Source organism: Triticum urartu, chromosome 6A (genome assembly GCF_056163025.1).
Source record: "Triticum urartu cultivar PI428250 chromosome 6A, HENAU_Tu73, whole genome shotgun sequence".
NCBI lineage: Eukaryota > Viridiplantae > Streptophyta > Magnoliopsida > Poales > Poaceae > Triticum > Triticum urartu.
Window position 1 is genome coordinate 42,534,871 of NC_141878.1, and position 20,007 is coordinate 42,554,877.

General features: G+C 46.7%; 1 pseudogene; it reads right to left on the reverse strand.

The window, feature by feature from the left end:
- Nucleotides 1–15,418: 15,418 nt before the first annotated feature.
- Nucleotides 15,419–17,777, reverse strand: LOC147963731 (uncharacterized; annotated as a pseudogene).
- Nucleotides 17,778–20,007: the final 2,230 nt, after the last annotated feature.

The following is a 20,007-nucleotide window of genomic DNA, read 5'->3' on the forward strand; positions in this document are numbered from 1 at the left end:
AAAATTTGCAAATGTGAATTTTGACTTTATTTGCAAAATCTCTCTGAAATTTGTAAAAATGGGCATAACTTTTGCATACTAACTCGGATGAAAAAGTTTTTTATATGAAAAATCATCTACTCGCAGGAACCCCGTTAAACATTTGCAAAATCCTCAAAAACCTAATAGAAAAAAGTTACGGGGCTTTTAAGATCTAGAGTGGAAAAAATTGAAAAATATTCAAACAGTGGGCAAACTGTGGTCAAACAATGGTCAAACTAACTATTCTAGAATATTAGTGTTACTAAATAATTATTTTAGTTATTTCAATTTTGGTCAAATCTGGTCAAACTGTGGTCAAACAATGGTCAAACTAATTATTCAAGAAATATTAGTGTTACTAAATAATTATTGTTTTTTAAAACAATAGTTTCAAACTCAAAAAGTGAAATGTGTCACTTCATGCTCAAGCAAAATTCCTGAAGGTTAATAGGATTGACATCTTACTATTGTCAGGAAAACAACAAGTGCAGACTTGGAGCGAGGGAGAATAGAACCCGGAAGTTAAGCGTGCTCAGGCTGGGGGAGTGGGAGGATGGGTGACCGTTCAGGAAGTTAGATGATTTGGAATGATTAGAGGATAAATTGAGAAGTGATGAGGGGTGGTGATTACAGACTAGAGGTTAAAATAATTCAGAAATTTGAAAATAAAAAAATTCAAAAAAATTCAAATTTTTTTTTCAAAAAAAATCATAAAATTTCCTTTAGTCCCGGTTGGTGTTACCAACCGGGACTAAAGGTGGAGCTCCACGTGGCTGCGCCCTTTAGTCCCGGTTCGGGGCATTAGTACCGACACTTTAGTCCCGGTTCAGGAACCGGGACTAAAGGCCCTTACGAACCGGGACTATAGGCCCTTTTTCTACCAGTGGGCTCCACCTGATCTCCCCCGCCGTATGACCCTGCATTACCCAGACCTCCGTCCTCTCCGTTGATGGCGAGGCATTGCTAAAGTGTGACACCCCAAAAATTTTGACCTTGTTTTATTAATTAAAATTTTGCCAGGAAATTAAAACTTTTATTTTCTGGGCTCCCTTTTTATTTTTGAACCTTTTTCTCCCTTGTTATTATGGAGTTTTTCCCCAAAGTGAAAACTTTTCAAATATGTTTTTGGACTTGTTTAACCTCTCAATAAAAACTTTTCTTTTATTAGTAGAACTAATTACATAATTAATTTGCTTGATCTTTATTTTCTTGAAAAATGGTTTTTCCAAGGTTACGTGGCCATATTTGAACTACAACCATTTGATAAATTCACTTAAAATTCCAACCAAAATTTGGAGATGTCATGTGATGTTTTTAAATCACTTTTATGCAAAAATATCTTTTATTCTTGTAATATTTTTAGCTCTGCATCAATTTTTCTTCTCTGGTCCAGAGTGCAATTTTGCACTACAACCCATTTAGATATTTCTTCCTAGCCTCCACCAAAATTATGGGATGTTGGTAGTAGCTTATGATTCAACTTTATGAAAAAACCCAATGATGTTATTTGAAGTTTTTGAGTGAATCAACCTCTTTTCCATTCTGGTCCAGCCTTGTGATTTCTACTGCAACCCTATTTATTTTTGCTCCAGTAACCTTGTGCCTTCTCCTACTTGTAGACAGCCCTACCAAACCCCTAAGTCCAGGAGCATGCACCCATTTGAATATTTTTGGTTCATGAAATACTGCCATTTATCTCCTGTCCAGAACTGGAGTTTTGCAAAACTTGCACTAACAAGTTTGTGCTTTTCACAAACTAACCTCACCACTTTCTTATGCATCTAATGAGACCACCATCTGGAGATTTTCGCGCCTCCAAGAAATGCCTAGGTGCCTGTGGCATTTTGTCAAACACCTTAAGTGCATGAACAGCTTTGACATGAATTTCGTCATTGCACTGTGAACTTGCACCTCTGATCAAACTAACATGTCCACTAGACTCCCAGTTACTCCTAACCTAGGTATGCTAAGTGCCAGCCTCACCCAAGCCCTGTGGCAGGCATTGGCATTTCGTCAAGCACGTTCCGTGCGTGCTCTGGGCGCGAGCAGAGCACGCGTTTTGCATGTGCCGCGCCCGAGCCAACGCGTCGCGCCCTTGGTTTTACCCACTGCAGAGCCGCGCCACGCACTCCTCTTCTCACCGCATCATGCCAAGCCGCCCCTCGCCACGTCCCCAGCAAGCCAGGAGCTAGCCGCCACGGCCGCCCGACAGCCCTTGCTCATGTCGGCGCCGCCCGAGCCTCTCCCGCTCGCCACCTGCCCCCTGGAACAGCGCGAGCTCATCCACAAGCGTGTCCACTAGCGCTCGTCGCCGCCACGACGCCCTAGCTACAGAATGGCGATCGCCGGCGACCTTATCCGCGGCCACCGTCGGAACCGACCCCGATCGCCTATTTAAGGAGCCCCGAGCTCGTCTCCGCACGCAGGCAGTCCCAAGCCATCTCCCTAGGACCCCCATTGGCAGCCAATCGACCCGGGGAGGTCTCCTTCCCCATCTCCGGCAACCGCAGCCGCCACCACTGCCCCGGCCATTCCGGCGCTACCAGAGCCTTCCCCTCTCCGTTCTCTTCACCAGGAGCTCTCTCTTCCTCCCGTGAACCCATCCCCCTACTCGATTTTGATCGGGAACCACCGTAGCCCCAAACCCACTTTGCTCCCGAAGCCCCCTCCATCGCGAAGCTCGCCGCCGGCGACTCCCTTCATCCCCACCTGACTGCCGACCACCGGGAGGACCGCGTGGGAACCGCGGATCCATCCCCACCCTCGGTGTCTCGCACGGTGCCGCCGTTCGCCGGCGAGCGTCGCCGGAGTTCCGCCTCCGCTCGGAACAGAGGAAGAGGAGGGAGAGGACTAGTCAAACCTGACCAGTGGGCCCCCTGGACCCACTGTCAGTGACCCCGCACCTGTCCACGTGGGTTAAGTGAAAGCGCAAAATCCCCAGTACGTATCTCCTACTTAGAAAGCGTATTTCCTCCTGAAACGTTTTCTTTTCTGTTTTATTTTAAAAACAGATTTTGACCACAACTTTGACTGCCTATAACTTTTTAAATACAACTCCAAATGAGTTGATTCTTTTTCCTACCTTCCTCAAATTTTGTCTAGTTTATTTTAAGATTTATTTCAAAAAAAAATCAAACAACTTTTTGTGCTGTTTTGAATTTGTGTGTTAATTCAAATTTATTGAAAATAGGATTTTGGAGAGAGGAAGGAAAGCTTTCAAAAGTTCTCGAGTGCACCCTGCCTTTCCACAAAATAAAGGCAAGCATTCTGAACCCCGGAATAATATTTTTGGTGTGTTAGTTGACTCGTTTATAACACCATCTCATTTCCGAGAACTCGTTATTTTATGTGGCGTTGTGATCATTTGCATGAAGGCATATTAGTGATTTCCTTGCTGTTGGAAATGAATATACTTGTGATGGTAATCATCCTCATGTGCCTTGCATGCATGCCGGAAAGGAATCCGGGAAATCCTCTGCCTTGGGTAGGCGTGAGCTTATCGCCGGTCTCTGTCGGGACGGTTATGTCCGGTATGGCATGGTAAGGTATATTGAGTGGTGATTTTGTTGGTTGAAATATATTTATTATACATGTCATGCAGGGAATTTATAAACCTCCTGAGTCGACCGTAGACCGAGTCTTGTTCCGGAAACCCCCATACTTACCTCGTACTACCACTTGTCCCTGCCGCAGGTAGGGTACGGTTCAGTAAGTCGTCAACCCCTTTCAAACACACACCGTACAGAGAGGCCATGGTGGAAGATACCGCTTGTAGCCGGTAGGCAGGCCACCTGGTCCGGGGGCATGGGTGTTTCCGGTTGGGACCGAGAGGGGAGGCCACCCCTTAGAGCGCGCGATATAAATTTGATCCCATGCTACGCGAGGTTGTAGCCTCCCCACTTAGAGTTTTGCTTAACAATTGTCGTGGGTGATTCCAGACACCAGTGAGTTAAGCTAGTGTGTGCAAGTCAGGTGTGTTTTCAATTAAAAGACCATAGACGGAATTAGTCCCGATGGACTAAAGGAATCTGTTACTCGTGGGTAAAGAGTACACCCTCTGCAGAGATTAAACCTATTCGAATAGCCGTGTCCATGGTTAAGGATTACAGTCTGGGATGGGTCAAGTGTTGGTCTTAGTGTCGGTCTTCGGAGGTGAAATTGTTAAACCAAACTTGGATGCCGATTGGTGACTTGTGAGGACCGTGATTATTATTTTGTGATGGACTAACCCGTTGCATTATTTGTATTATCGAGTATCCCTGGGATGGTTCTACCTCCTGGATATTCATTGTGATTATTTATTTTATGAGCCCTTTATGTGGTGTCGCTGAGACGCCCAACTGTGGCATTGCTTGTTATTTATTTACTTTATAAGCCCTTTATGTGGTGTCGCTGAGTCGCCCGACTGTGGCATTGCTTGTTATTTATTTATTTTATAAGCCCTTTATGTGGTGTCGCTGAGACGCCCGACTGTGGCATTGCTTGTTATTTATTTACTTTATAAGCCCTTTATGTGGTGTCGCTGAGACGCCCGACTGTGGCATTGCTTGTTATTTATTTACTTTATAAGCCCTTTATGTGGTGTCGCTGAGACGCCCGACTGTGGCATTGCTTGTTATTTATTTACTTTGTACGCCCTTTATGTGGTGTCGCACAGACACCTGACTGCGACATTTTATTCCCACTCCATTATTGCTTATTCATGTTGCATATAAATAACATGCTTGCATGCGCAATAGATGTTTTATTTATGACTGACGATGTGATCATAGAATACTTCAGTGCATGATTATCAATTATATTATCCCAGTGTTCATAATGTTTGCGAGTACATTCAAAGTACTCACTGGCTTGTCCCTGGCTATTATCTTGGCCAGATTTCTGCATGGAGAGGAGCATTGCGATGACAGCCCTGGAAACTAAGCAACGGTGATAGCAGCCTCGCGAAGATAGGAGTTGACCTGGTCAGCTGTTCCTGTGGGAAATGGAGTCCCATAGACACTGATGACTCACAAACCGCTTCCCCCATCGACCACTAGAAACCAATTGTTGTACTCACAGGCCAGAATGGTCTTGTACTACATATTTTGTATTTTTGCTTGGAATTTCTGTATCAAGTTGGTGCCTCATCAGCTAACAGTAATCCTGGGGCTGGTGAGCACGAAGGCCATTTTCTGGAAATTTAATACCCGGAAAACCCGGTCGTGACAGACTTGGTATCAGAGCCAGGCTGACCATTGACTGACCCTATCTTAGCCAGGTCGAAAAACCTTGGTTAACCAACCCACCAGACCTTAACCAAACCCCAGCCAAGCTTCTCATGCAAGATAGCCACACAGTGACCTGACACATTTTGGTAGTTGGTGCCCAACCTATCAACCTACCCTGTCGATCACGCACCAGTGACCAGCACCCAAGGCGTCTCATTCGCAAGCGTGCGGAAGAAGACTCCGTCCCCTTTTTCCTATAAAAAGGGCACGCTAGTCTCAACCCAGCACAGCACAGCCGCTACCCCAAACCGAGCCACAATGCCTGGCCCCGTCGTGCACAATGAGACCACAGCAACCAACCTTGGAGGCTTTGTGACCATACTCGCAAACCTCACCCGTCGCGCCTATACGCTAGAAGAGCCCCCGGAATATGTTGTGTACCAAGGGACCATGAGCGGTGAGAGCCGTCAATTCTGGGCCACTGTACACATCTACGGTAGGGGTCTAGAGCCCGAGCGCCCCTACAGGTTCACCGGAAGGACAACTTCCTTTGAGCCACAAGCCATCCAACTAGCTGCTCGAGAAGCTATAGTTCAACTCCGGCACTTGTCGCCTAGAGTTAACTGTCGCTCGTTCTACTACTACCCTAGACGTGAAGGGTATGGTAGATCACCCCAAGTTGCCAACGGAGATCACGAGACAGATCCTGCATTGTTGCACCTAGTGCGCTATGTAGGTGCACTAGAGGAACTGTTCGATCAAATCACCATTGATCTAATCGCAGCTCGTGGAGAGCTGGTTCGTCGAGCCCCGGCGAGAGAAGAGAACGAGCCCAACGCCAACAACCCAGTCGTGCTGTTTGGACACCCGATCAAGTCCCTGAGGTCTGCCCCAGCCGTCGGCCAAGGTGCTTTGATGACCCCAGAAGTGCTTCGTCGCCTCTTGGGAGCACACTCCAACGGGGTTGTGGCCAACAATCCCCGAGATGGTCATCATCGCTACCCCGAGCCTGCAGCCCCTCAACCCACTCCAGCTAATCCCGACAGTGAGACCCGAAGAGAAGCCTCGACATCCACAAGGCACGCCCGCTTGGATATAAACAAGGTAGACTAAGTCACTCGAGTAGTGTCGAGTCCCAGTGTATCCTCACTTTGTAATCGTGTGACCTTGTAAATAAACGCCGCCTGTCGTTGTGCCTCTGTAGCTTTGCATGGATATGCCAGCATGCAGTATAAATTTCTATCCCAGGCACAGATACCCAAAATCACCCCGTCAACCCCCACAATAACACGTCACATTAGTGGAATGTGTGTATCTGTGGCTTGACCCCAACCCATGGAGCAGAGCTGGAAATTTCATTACCATTCACCATGGTAAAATGACCCAGCTTCGGTGCTATAAAAAGGCCACCGTGTTACCTTGCCAAGCACCCCTCATCTTGTGCACCACCCTCACAGCCATTTCTTGCCATGCCGAGCCCTAGTATTTATCTGAGAACCCCAGATGCAACCCCGGGTAGTTTTGTCAAGATATTGTGGGATTTTACCTGCAGTACCATGGGCGCTACCCAGCCACCCCAGTACGAGCTGTTCAAATCGAGAATCACCCCTTCCACCTCGAGATATTGGGCAGCAGTACACATCCCTCCCATAAACTCAAACCAAGATCCAACGGAGGTCTCCTTCGTGGGGAAATCTATGCCAACCCCACATATGGCCATAGATGTTGTTGCATACGAAGCGCTTGCTCGCCTTCGATTCGTGGTACCCTATGCCAGCGAACGAGGGTATTATTACTTCCCGAGCCGTGCAGCACCCAGAGGAGTAACATCTTTTCCCGGTGGACGAATTGAGAGAGACCCAGTCCTGGCCAACCTTGTCCAGTACGTCATCGCTCAAGAGCGTTTAACCCAGCGCGTGATGGGTTATCTCCAGAGCCTCACAGATTTAAATCCTCAGATCGCCATCGGCAGAGCACTAAGGCCCGACCAGGAGAGACACGTGCATCGACTGGTCAATCCACTTCCCCCGACAGAAGAAGAGTGTATTCCAGTACCAGAGACATTTTCTCGGGACCCCGTCCAGTTACCGTTTGCATTATAAACATCGCTGTTGTATTTATTAATGCAACATTTATTTTTGTGATGTAACTTATGCGTGGTACCCTGAGTTTGCGCAGCGAGCAAATCTTTTAGTTTCAATTAATGTGAGTGGTTCTGTTGCGTTTCGACTCCATGTGTTACAGTTTTCTCTCGCGGATAATCCTGGAGTGAGATTTCTTTTCCCTGAGTTGCTACATCTGCACCTTCTCACGACATGGATTAATTAATTTCACACAGCACCACGGCAGCAGACTCACAACCATAATCATTCGAACACATACACTGTTTGCAAAACTTTGCAACGGTGTTACATCCAACTAGGCACCCTCGAACAATAGTTAGCACTCGGCACACCCCACCTACTCCTCGTGATCACCACCACCGCGGAGAGCCAACACCTGAGCAGCAGCATCGCGACGATCATCAAGGATCATCGCGCACAGGAGCACGGAGAGCCCCAGCAGTGTCGCCAGCCCTCCGCATACCAGGATCGCGAACCAATCCGGCATCGCCTCCGCCATTAGAGCCTCGTCTCGAGCTTCTGGAAAGCAGAAATGGAGGAAGAAGGAGGAGGAGAAGCGAGGCCAGGTGTGAGGAAGAAGAGAGGAACACCTCAACCGTTTTACAGCTCGAACTCGGTGTACGGTGGGTGAAGTCCACCAACGCCGCTCGTCACCCGATCGCCGGTGTTCAGGGACGAATCCGCGAGCAGTGCCGACAGCACGCTGGCCCGCGAGGTGAGTGCACGCTGCCCCGGCAGCTAGCACGCCACGCACTACCGCGGTACGGCCTAGATGCCCTATGCGCTAAACGTCGCCGGTGGAGAAAGCGCGGGAAAGCACGCGGGAGAGAGGAAGAAGAAAGAGCCAGAGGAAGAAGAAGAGGCTGACAGTGGGCCCCGGGTCCACCTGTCGGCCAGAGAGAGCACTATTCTCTCGGGTACGACCAGCGTATTTATTAAATTTAGAATTTATTCTAAATTTACTGTATCCAACGTAGAAATCTCTCGTCTTTTCCCTAACTGTAGATTTTTCCACGCAGCGCCATTATCCACACTCTGGTTTTGCACCACTTATTACCCTCTCACTGTAGCCACTTTTTTTAATGCATATAATTTTTCTTAAAACAGCTTTTAACAAATCTCGAGGACGAGATTTTTTTTCTTAAGGGGGGTAGTTTTGTGACAGCCCAAAATTTTTGACCTTGTTTTATTAATTAAAATTTTGCCACGAAATTAAAACTTTTATTTTCTGGGCTCCCTTTTTATTTTTGAACCTTTTTCTCCCTTGTTATTATGGAGTTTTTCCCCAAAGTGAAAACTTTTCAAATATGTTTTTGGACTTGTTTAACCTCTCAAGAAAAACTTTTCTTTTATTAGTAGAACTAATTAAATAATTAATTTGCTTGATCTTTATTTTCTTGAAAAATGGTTTTTCCAAGGTTACATGGCCATATTTGAACTACAACCATTTGATAAATTCACTTAAAGTTCCAACCAAAATTTGGAGATGTCATGTGATGTTTTTAAATCACTTTTATGCAAAAATATCTTTTATTCTTGTAATATTTTGAGCTCTGCATCAATTTTTCTTCTCTGGTCCAGAGTGCAATTTTGCACTACAACCCATTTAGATATTTCTTTCTAGCCTCCACCAAAATTATGGGATGTTGGTAGTAGCTTATGATTCAACTTTATGCAAAAACTCAATGATGTTATTTGAAGTTTTTGAGTGAATCAACCTCTTTTCCATTCTGGTCCAGCCTTGTGATTTCTACTGCAACCCTATTTATTTTTTGCTCCAGTAACCTTGTGCCTTCTCCTACTTGTAGACAGCCCTACCAAACCCCTAAGTCCAGGAGCATGCACCCATTTGAATATTTTTGGTTCATGAAATACTGCCATTTATCTCCTGTCCAGAACTGGAGTTTTGCAAAACTTGCACTAACAAGTTTGTGCTTTTCACAAACTAACCTCACCACTTTCTTATGCATCTAATGAGACCACCATCTGGAGATTTTCGCCCCTCCAAGAAATGCCTAGGTGCCTGTGGCATTTTGTCAAACACCTTAAGTGCATGAACAGCTTTGACATGAATTTCGTCATTGCACTGTGAACTTGCACCTCTGATCAAACTAACATGTCCACTAGACTCCCAGTTACTCCTAACCTAGGTCTGCTAAGTGCCAGCCTCACCCAAGCCCTGTGGCAGGCATTGGCATTTCGTCGAGCAAGTTCCGTGCGTGCTCTGGGCGCGAGCAAAGCACGCGTTTTGCACGTGCCGCGCCTGAGCCAACGCGCCGCGCCCCTGGTTTTACCCACTGCAGAGCCGTGCCACGCACTCCCCTTCTCACCGCATCACGCCAAGCCGCCCCTCGCCACGTCCCCGGCAAGCCAGGAGCTAGCCGCCACGGCCGCCCGACAGCCCTTGCTCATGTCGGCGCCGCCCGAGCCTCTCCCGCTCGCCACCTACCCCCTGGAACAGCGCGAGCTCATCCACAAGCGTGTTCACTAGCGCTCGTCGCCGCCACGACGCCCTAGCTACAGAATGGCGGTCGCCGGCGACCTTATCCGCGGCCACCGTCGGAACCGACCCCGATCGCCTATTTAAGGAGCCCCGAGCTCGTCTCCGCACGCAGGCAGTCCCAAGCCATCTCCCTAGGACCCCCATTGGCAGCCAATCGACCCGGGGAGGTCTCCTTCCCCATCTCCGGCAACCGCAGCCGCCGCCACTGCCCCGGCCATTCCGGCGCTACCAGAGCCTTCCCCTCTCCGTTCTCTTCACCAGGAGCTCTCTCTTCCTCCCGTGAACCCATCCCCCTACTCAATTTTGATCGGGAACCACCGTAGCCCCAAACCACTTTTCTCCCGAAGCCCCCTCCGCCGCGAAGCTCGCCGCCGGCGACTCCCTTCATCCCCACCTGACTGGCGACCACCGGGAGGACCGCACGGGAACCGCGGATCCATCCCCACCCTCGCTGTCTCGAACGGTGCCGCCGTTCACCGGCGAGCGTCGCCGGAGTTCCGCCTCCGCTCGGAACAGAGGAAGAGGAGGGAGAGGACTAGTCAAACCTAACCAGTGGGCCCCCTGGACCCACTGTCAGTGACCCCGCACCTGTCCACGTGGGTTAAGTGAAAGCGCAAAATCCCCAGTACGTATCTCCTACTTAGAAAGCGTATTTCCTCCTGAAACGTTTTCTTTTCTGTTTTATTTTAAAAACAGATTTTGACCACAACTTTGACTGCCTATAACTTTTTAAATACAACTCCAAATGAGTTGATTCTTTTTCCTACCTTCCTCAAATTTTGTCTAGTTTATTTTAAGATTTATTTAAAAAAATTCAAAAACTTTTTGTGCTGTTTTGAATTTGTGTGTTAATTCAAATTTATTGAAAATAGGATTTTGGAGAGAGGAAGGAAAGCTTTCAAAAGTTTTGGAGTGCACCCTGCCTTTCCACACCATAAAGGCAAGCATTCTAAACCCCGGAATAATATTTTTGGTGTGTTAGTTGACTCATTTATAACACCATCTCATTTCGGAGAACTCGTTATTTTATGTGGCGATGTGATCATTTGCATGAAGGCATATTAGTGATTTCCTTGCTGTTGGAAATGAATATACTTGTGATGGTAATCATCCTCATGTGCCTTGCATGCATGCCGGAAAGGAATCCAGGAAAGCCTCTGCCTTGGGTAGGCGTGAGCTTATCGCCGGTCTCCGTCGGGACGGTTATGTCCGGTATGGCATGGTAAGGTATATTGAGTGGTGATTTTGTTGGTTGAAATATATTTATTATACATGTCATGCAGGGAATTTATAAACCTCCTGAGTCGACCATAGACCGAGTCTTGTTCCGGAAACCCCCATACTTGCCTCGTACTACCACTTGTCCCTGCCGCAGGTAGGGTACGATTCAGTAAGTCGTCAACCCCTTTCAAGCACACACCGTACAGAGAGGCCATGGTGGAAGATACCGGTTGTAGCGGGTAGGCAGGCCACCTGGTCCGGGGGCATGGGTGTTTCCGGTTGGGACCGAGAGGGGAGGCCACCCCTTAGAGCACGCGATATAAATTTGATCCCATGCTACGCGAGGTTGTAGCCTCCCCACTTAGAGTTTTGCTTAACAAGTGTCGTGGGTGATTCCAGACACCGATGAGTTAAGCTGGTGTGTGCAAGTCAGGTGTGTTTTCAATTAAAAGACCATAGACGGAATTAGTCCCGATGGACTAAAGGAATCTGTTACTCGTGGGTAAAGAGTACACCCTCTGCAGAGATTAAACCTATTCGAATAGCCGTGTCCATGGTTAAGGATTACAGTCTGGGATGGGTCAAGTGTTGGTCTTAGTGTCGGTCTTCGGAGGTGAAATTGTTAAACCAAACTTGGATAGCGACTGGTGACTTGTGAGGACCGTGATTATTATTTTGTGATGGACTAACCCGTTGCATTATTTGTATTATCGAGTATCCCTGGGATGGTTCTACCTCCTGGATATTCATTGTGATTATTTATTTTATGAGCCCTTTATGTGGTGTCGCTGAGACGCCCAACTGTGGCATTGCTTGTTATTTATTTACTTTATAAGCCCTTTATGTGGTGTCGCTGAGACGCCCGACTGTGGCATTGCTTGTTATTTATTTATTTTATAAGCCCTTTATGTGGTGTCGCTGAGACGCCCGACTGTGGCATTGCTTGTTATCTATTTACTTTATAAGCCCTTTATGTGGTGTCGCTGAGACGCCCGACTGTGGCATTGCTTGTTATTTATTTACTTTATAAGCCCTTTATGTGGTTTCGCTGAGACGCCCGACTGTGGCATTGCTTGTTATTTATTTACTTTATACGCCCTTTATGTGGTGTCGCACAGACACCCGACTGCGGCATTTTATTCCCACTTCATTATTGCTTATTCATGTTGCATATAAATAACATGCTTGCATGCGCAATAGATGTTTTATTTATGACTGACGATGTGATCATAGAATACTTCAGTGCATGATTATCAATTATATTATCCCAGTGTTCATAATGTTTGCGAGTATATTCAAAGTACTCACTGGCTTGTCCCTGGCTATTGTCTTGGCCAGATTTCTGCATGGAGAGGAGCATTGCGGTGACAGCCCTGGAAACTAAGCAAAGGTGATAGCAGCCTCGCGAAGATAGGAGTTGACCTGGTCAGCTGTTCCTGTGGGAAATGGAGTCCCATAGACACTGATGACTCACAAACCGCTTCCGCCATCGACCACTAGAAACCAATTGTTGTACTCACAGGCCAGAATGGTCTTGTACTACATATTTTGTATTTTTGCTTGGAATTTCTGTATCAAGTTGGTGCCTCAATAGCTAACAGTAATCCTGGGGCTGGTGAGCACGACGGCCATTTTCTGACAATTTAATACCCGGAAAACCCGGTCGTGACATAAAGACGATAGCCAGCCTCCCCTGCACCTCTCCTAGGTGCCAGCTGCCGCCGTTTTTGGAGCTGGGCAACACAACGGAGGGTAGTGACATGGTGGGCATGTTGCGTTCGTCCTCAAGGTCAGAACGACATGACCTTGTCGGTCTCCGGCGTGGTCCAGTACGTCACGCCGTTGACACTGACGACGTTGTCGCCCAGGCTACATCTCGCGCCCGAGCCGGCCGGCACACCCCGCCAGGATGCCTCCCGGCCCCAGCGTAATCACGTGCACCATGTTGTAAACGGACCGGTTTAGGTGGCACGGGACGTGCACAATCTTGTACATCCCCGAGGTCGGGAGGTATGCGAAGCTGTAGGCCGCGTCCCAGCTCCTATCGAAGCACATGTCTGCACCAGGCCGCAGCGGCGGCAGCGGCGGGATTCTCATCGCTTCACCGGTGACAGGGTTGGCGACGGTGATGGCGCCCCCGAGCTTCTTCTGGTCATCACACAGGCAGACGAGGCCGTTGCAGGTGCCGACCACGCTCATGACCACGCGGCGTCGGCCCACAGCTCTCTCGGCTTCACTGGCGCCGATAGGTTGTCGATGACGTACGCAGTGCCCGTCGCGGCGACGAGTATCTTGGCGCGGCTCCGTAGGTTCGTGGCCGTGTGTGTGCCCACGACGTCGCGCCAGTGCCGGCAGACCAGGCGGAGCCGGCGGCGGGTGTTGGGCGGGAGGCGCATCAGGATATCGCCAGCACGTCGGCGGGGAAGTCTCTGTAGACGATGCGTTGTGGATCCATCGCTGCGTCCGACGTCCAGCGTCGTTTTTTGGGGGCCATGTGACCTCGATATGTATGGATCGACCTAAGCCTGTGCTTTTTTTTGAGGGAAGGCCATCATGGCTAGCGTTACTAAAAATTAAACAGAGATTACATCGTCCACAAGGTTTGGAACTAGGCAGCCCGGAGGCTCCCCCATCCAACAACTAGAAATCTTATTACAAAAACCATGATTAGCTAGCACATGCGCCGCTTGATTAGAAGAACGATAACAATGTTTAAATTTGACCTTCCCGATTGACGAAGACACGTTCACACATTCCGCAAAGATCGCCGCCGCAGCATCCCACCATCTTGTCTGTCCAGTACAATAATCAATTACCGTCAAGGAGTCAGACTCAGCTTCCACTCGAGGGAACCCCAGAGAATTTGCAAAGATTAGTCCATCACGCATAGCCATAGCCTCCGTTGTCACCACATCTGCTGCGTAAGGTATAAACCGACATTGTGCCGCCAAAAAATTACCATTACTGTCTCTAAGAACAGCTGCAATGGCTCCTGCACCCTCATCCATATGGAAAGAGGCATCCACGTTTAGCTTCACAAACTTGGGTTCCGGCTTGCTCCATTTATGTTCATGTACAACGTGAATTTTAAGTTGGCTTGATGAAAATTATTTGCAATTGCCAGGACCGAAATAGGCCATCTCGAGGGAGGTGGCGGTGATCCATCATGGGTGAGCTCATGGTGCACCCACCATAAATACCAAGCCCCAACCGCTATCACCTGCTTTACATCCAAATTAGGCTTTATAAGGATCGGTCTGGAGTCTGCTAGGATCAGGTGTTCGAGTATGATTAAACCAGAGCGATCAATTAACTTCGCTTCTTCAACAATATCCAGTATACCCAGTCGAAGCCACAATTCCTTTGCATGTGTACAGTCAAAAAGCAGATGGCGTACATCTTCTGCGTCCTGGTGACAAATCGGACATGAGCCATTGGTACCCACATGTCTATTAGTGAGTATGGATCTTAGGGGGATAATTCCATGAAGTGCACGCCAACAAAAAATCTGAATCTTACATGGAACCTGCAGTTTCCACAGTATATGCCATACTTCCGGTAAGTTTGATCCAGCTGGGCGTGCCACTACATTTGCATGCGCCTGAAAAGATTGAATCCATTGTAAGCGGTACGCTGAACGAACTGAAAAAATACCCCTTCGATCTGGGTTCCAGGCAATAAAATCATCAAATGCATTATGATTAATTGGGATTTGCATGATCCTTCTAGCGTCAATAGGATTAAAAATAGAACGGATTAGGGGCTCGTCCCATGCTCCCGTATGAGGGTCAATGAGATCACTGACAACCGAGAGAATAGTTTGACCTCGGTTTGAGATAACCTTCCTATCCGGGCTGGCTGGCACCCAAGGATCACTCCATATATTCACATTCTCTCCAGTTCCGATGCCCCATATATATCCCAACTTAAAAGTTTTTAACCCCTTCATAATACTTTGCCATGTAAATGATGCTCCGCTTTTCAATGTTGCTTGGAGTAAATTTACATTTGGATAATATTTTGCTTTCAAAACTCGAGCACAAAGAGAATCTGGGTTGGTGATAAGTCGCCAACATTGTTTCGAGAGCATTGCCAAATTGAAAGAGTGGAGGTCCCTAAAGCCCATCCCACCTTCATTTTTTGGATAGCAAAGTTTCCACCAAGTGTACCAATGCATCCTTTTGTGTTCCTCATCATCCCCCCACCAAAACTGAGCAATCAAATCAGTGACTCTCTTTGCAAATCCCTTTAGGTATACTAAAGACTGACATGGCAAAAACTGGGATTGCTTGAGTTACAGATTTAATAAGAATTTCCTTGCCACCAGTGGACAATTGTTTCTACATCCATCCTCGCAGCCTTTCTTTAATTCTTTCACAAAAGTGCCTAAAACAGTCACTTCTATCTGCTCCCACCATCGCCGGAAGCCTGAGATACTTGTCAGATAAAGCTTCAGTATCAATGTTTAACTGTTGGCAAATTTCAGTCCTAGATACGACAGGAGTGTTTGGACTGAAAAAGACACTAGATTTCGACAAACTCACCAATTGTCCTGAACTCTGACAGTAGGTCTCTAGAACATGCTGTAAGGAAGCTGCATTTAAAGTATCTGCTTTCATTAGAATCAAAGAATCATCAGCGAATAACAGGTGTGATACTGATGGTGCATTTCTGCACACTCTGATTCCTTCTATGCCACCAGCTTCTTCTTCATACTGCAATAGACTAGAAAGACCTTCCGCACATAAGAGGAACAAGTAAGGAGAGATGGGGTCCTCCTGTCTAATACCCCTTGTAGGAGTAAAAGAATCCGTCTCTTGAGAATTAAACCTCACTTTATATCTGACAGAGCTTACACAAGCCATTATCATCTCAATCCAATGTTCATGAAATCCCAAAGCAGCCATCATATCATGTAAAAAGGACCATTCCACCCTGTCATAAGCTTTGTGCATGTCCAATTTTACCGCACACGGACCAGTTTGTCCAACCCTCTTATTCTTGATTTTATGAACACATTCATATGCTATCAGAATATTGTCAGTAATCATCCTTCCTGGTACGAAAGCACTTTGTGTAGGCGAGATAATCCCAGGGAGGATATTTTTCAGACGTGACGCCAACATCTTGGAGATAATTTTATAAAGAACATTAGAGAGGCTTATGGGTCGAAATTGAGTTACCAGTTCTGGCGTATCAATCTTCGAGATCATAACGATTGTTGTATCATTCCACTCAGCCGGAATCTTCCTAGAATTGATAGCAAGAAGGACCTCCTGTGTTATATCATCGCCCAAAATATGCCAGTATTTCTTAAAGAATATGGCATGAAGACCATCCGGGCCAGGAGCCTTTAGGTCTCCAATACTAAACACAGCCTTTTTCACATCATCCGCAGTATAAGGCGCCAACAGGAAGTTATTCATTTGTGTAGTGACCTTGCTTTGCACTTTTTGTAAGACACTAGGATCCGTGTGCTGTACTTCAGAAGTAAATAGATGAGTAAAATAGTCATGAATATGTGAGTTTAACTCCGGTATACCTTCCAACCAGTTACCTCCCGCATCTTTAAGTTTTTTGACAAAATTCCTCTTCCTTCTGGCAGATGCGAAGGCTTGGAAAAAACCAGTATTGCGATCGCCACTCGTCAGCCACGTAGCCCTGGAATATTGCATAGCCTGGATTTCTTCTAATTCTAATAGATACTCAATCAGCTCCGCCAGTTCTTTCTTCTTAGCATCGGCTTCATCATTCATTGGGCCAGCCATCACATTCTCCATGTCCCTTTGAGCTTTACATAACCTTTTCTTTGGTTTCTTCATGACGCGCTGGTCCCAATCATGAAACTCTGCATGCATTTTATTTAGCTTTCCGTATATGCTAGTCAAGCCTGGATCTGCTTCAACTCTTGACCAAGCCTCCAGAACTGTATCATTAAAGCTTTTTTCACGTAACCATCTCGCCTCAAATCTCCTCGCATGTACATCATTCACTACAGGTACAGTCTGAGCGTAATACTCTGTGTCCACAACCAGAGGTCGATGATCCGAGTGATTATACTCCATATTTTGCAGAAGCTGCATGGGGGAGAAGTACCGACCAAGTGTCGTTTACCAGCCCCCTGTCAAGCCTCTCCTTGATTCTCCCTCGATGCCAAGTGAACTTGTCACCTATAAACCCAAGGTCGTGCAGCTCACAGTCCTCGATAACCTGCTGGAAAGCCTGCATATACTGCATCGGGCGTGGGTTACCTCCATCCTTCTCATGTAGGTACTGAATTTCATTCAGATCACCCAACAGAATCCATGGAAGTTTATGATTTTGGTGGAGTTGCCTCATGCGGCTCCACGTCATGTGTTTATTTTCCCACCAAAACTCCCCATACATCCCTGTCAAACGCCACACCACATTATTTGCTTCTTCAATCTTAACATCAATGAACATAGGGTCTAGCTCAAGCCTGGTCACCCTAGTGTTATTATTCCAAAACAGCAATAACCCTCCCTTCCTACCATCACTAGGGCACACAAGTTTCTGATCCATCTTCAATCTTCTCCTCAAACCTTCAGCCGGGTAGCTATCTAGGTGTGTCTCCGACAAAAACAACACATCAGGTTGGCATCTTCGCTGGATGTCCAGCAAGGCACGAACCGCCGGGGCGTTCCCCAGTCCATTACAATTCCAACTCAAAACCTTCATCGCTTGTTCCAGAATGATCAAACCTCAAGAGAAAGAGAAACCTGCACCAACAAGAATCGCCACAGCCCTTCACAACTTCACCACAGCAGCGTGAGACTGATTGGAACTCAACTTCTCTTTGTTGGAATCACAAGCTCTTGCACAACATAAACTCCTTCGATCAAGACGATGGAGTAGAACAACGAATGTACTATGGGAGACTTGCCGTAAAGACGACCGAGCCCTCACAGTAGAGAGAGCTAGAGATACCAGCCATGACGTCGAACGGCGCCGTCCTGGGACAACAATCGCCGGCAGCCGCGCCGCCGCCAAGAAGGTGGCCGGCGGCGGCCAGCAAAACCCTAGACGCCTTGGTGTTCGCCTTGCAGCAGAGAAAAACTGTTCCACTTCACCTCATCGGGTTGGAAACATCCATTTTAGAATATCTTGCAAGCCTGTGCTTATTTATTGGTTGTGTGTACCAACCTCAGAGGCTCAGATACCTGGTTTCGGCTTTGCTTCTATTGAAACCGGATTTGGGTCCTACTTGACTTTGTTGTGTTTTTTTTTTTGAGAGAGAGTTTGTTCTGATTTCGGATAGAGCAGGGTATGTAGCCACGTTTACGTACAGACTTTTGTTGGCGACTGTAGGCGCCGGGTAGCCGCGCAGCCGTACGATTCATGACCCCGCAGGGGACTCGATGCTAGTCAACGCAGACCCCGCAGCGCACCGTGCCACGCCGCCGCTTGTTGCCGGAAACAAGACGCCGTTCAAGGCGCCGCTCGCTTCCTCCGCTGCTACATCCGCCCCGACTCGAATCGTCGGCAAGCCTGCTCGCAACGCTGCTCAGAGCCTCGGGGAAAAAGCCTCCTCGCAGCAAATACATGTGAAAAAAGTTATTTTAACTCGTATATATACGGAACAAAAATAGTTATTTTAATCCGTATGATAAGCTTTTCCCAAATATATATGGTACAAAAAATAGTTATCTATATATACCCCTACCCCTAATTATTAATTATTATTATTAATTAATAATAAAGCAAGGTGCATTTTGCCAATTTTTTCATCCGTCTGTTTTTTTAGTTTTCTATCCGATGTGGTACTAAATTTTTGTGTGTTCGTCTGTTTTTTTAGCAATACAGAATTATGTACTTGGCAGCACACGCTATGGCTCAGCGAAGCCAGTCAACTTTTTTGCAAGCCCATGTAGCTGAAAAAGCCTATTTCTCATCCTGGCAGTAGATAGCCGGACTTCGAAAAGGGCGCCTAAGACTGGACCGGCCCGTTTTATTTTTAGATACAAATTAATTTTTATTTTTTACCTTATTTCATAATTCATTTTTTAACAAAGTTCAGAATTTATGTCTTTAAAAAATGATGTTGTTTCAAATTTTGTTCATGTTTTTTTCAAAATGGATGAAATATTTAAAACATTGTTCGTATTTTCAAAAAATGTTCACGTTTGCAAGAATATTCGGCAATTCATATTTTTTAAAAAGTTCAAAATATATTTTAAATCCGACATTGCATCATGTTCTTAAATATTCGCGATAGCCATTGGTTAGCAATAGGCGTTTGTTACCGTGGTTAGCGGCATGTAGTCGGGTTTTTAAGATCTTGTGTTCGATCGTTCAACACGCCATTTCTTGGATTATTACACGTGCCTTGCAAACATAGGTTATTTCGGTGCCTGCCAATGGGCTTGTCTAGACGCGAGTTGTTGTGCGCCCCGTGCGGTATTTGAGGCAACTAGCATCATATAGTAGCTCTCACGTAGCTGCCGTAAGAAAAGAAAAAAATATATACATATAGATTTGTTCCGTCCATCCCACACGGAGCTCCCTAATTCTTTCGGTTATCCCCAGGTGGGTCAAATTGGACCTACCACGTATTTCTTTTTCTGTCGGACGGACGAGCAGCAAAAAAAAGGCGCGAGGGGATTGAACTATGGACTTTCCCTATTGTGCCGATAGCTAAAACCAACTCAGCTAGCTTGCAATTATGATAGGAACAGTCCCATCTTGAAATTTCATACTAAATCACACCAGTTTTTATATGTCTCTTCGTTGTCTGGAAATAAAGAGGTTATGTGAGAATAAGGAAGTTGTCTCGAGAATTATGAGCAAAACGAGGGTCTCCACAAATTATTGCCGGAGGTAACTTGCACGTGCCAATAAAAGACAAGATGTTGGTTGGCTATAATGAAAAGAAATTGTGGGCACGTGCTAATAAAACATAATATGTTGG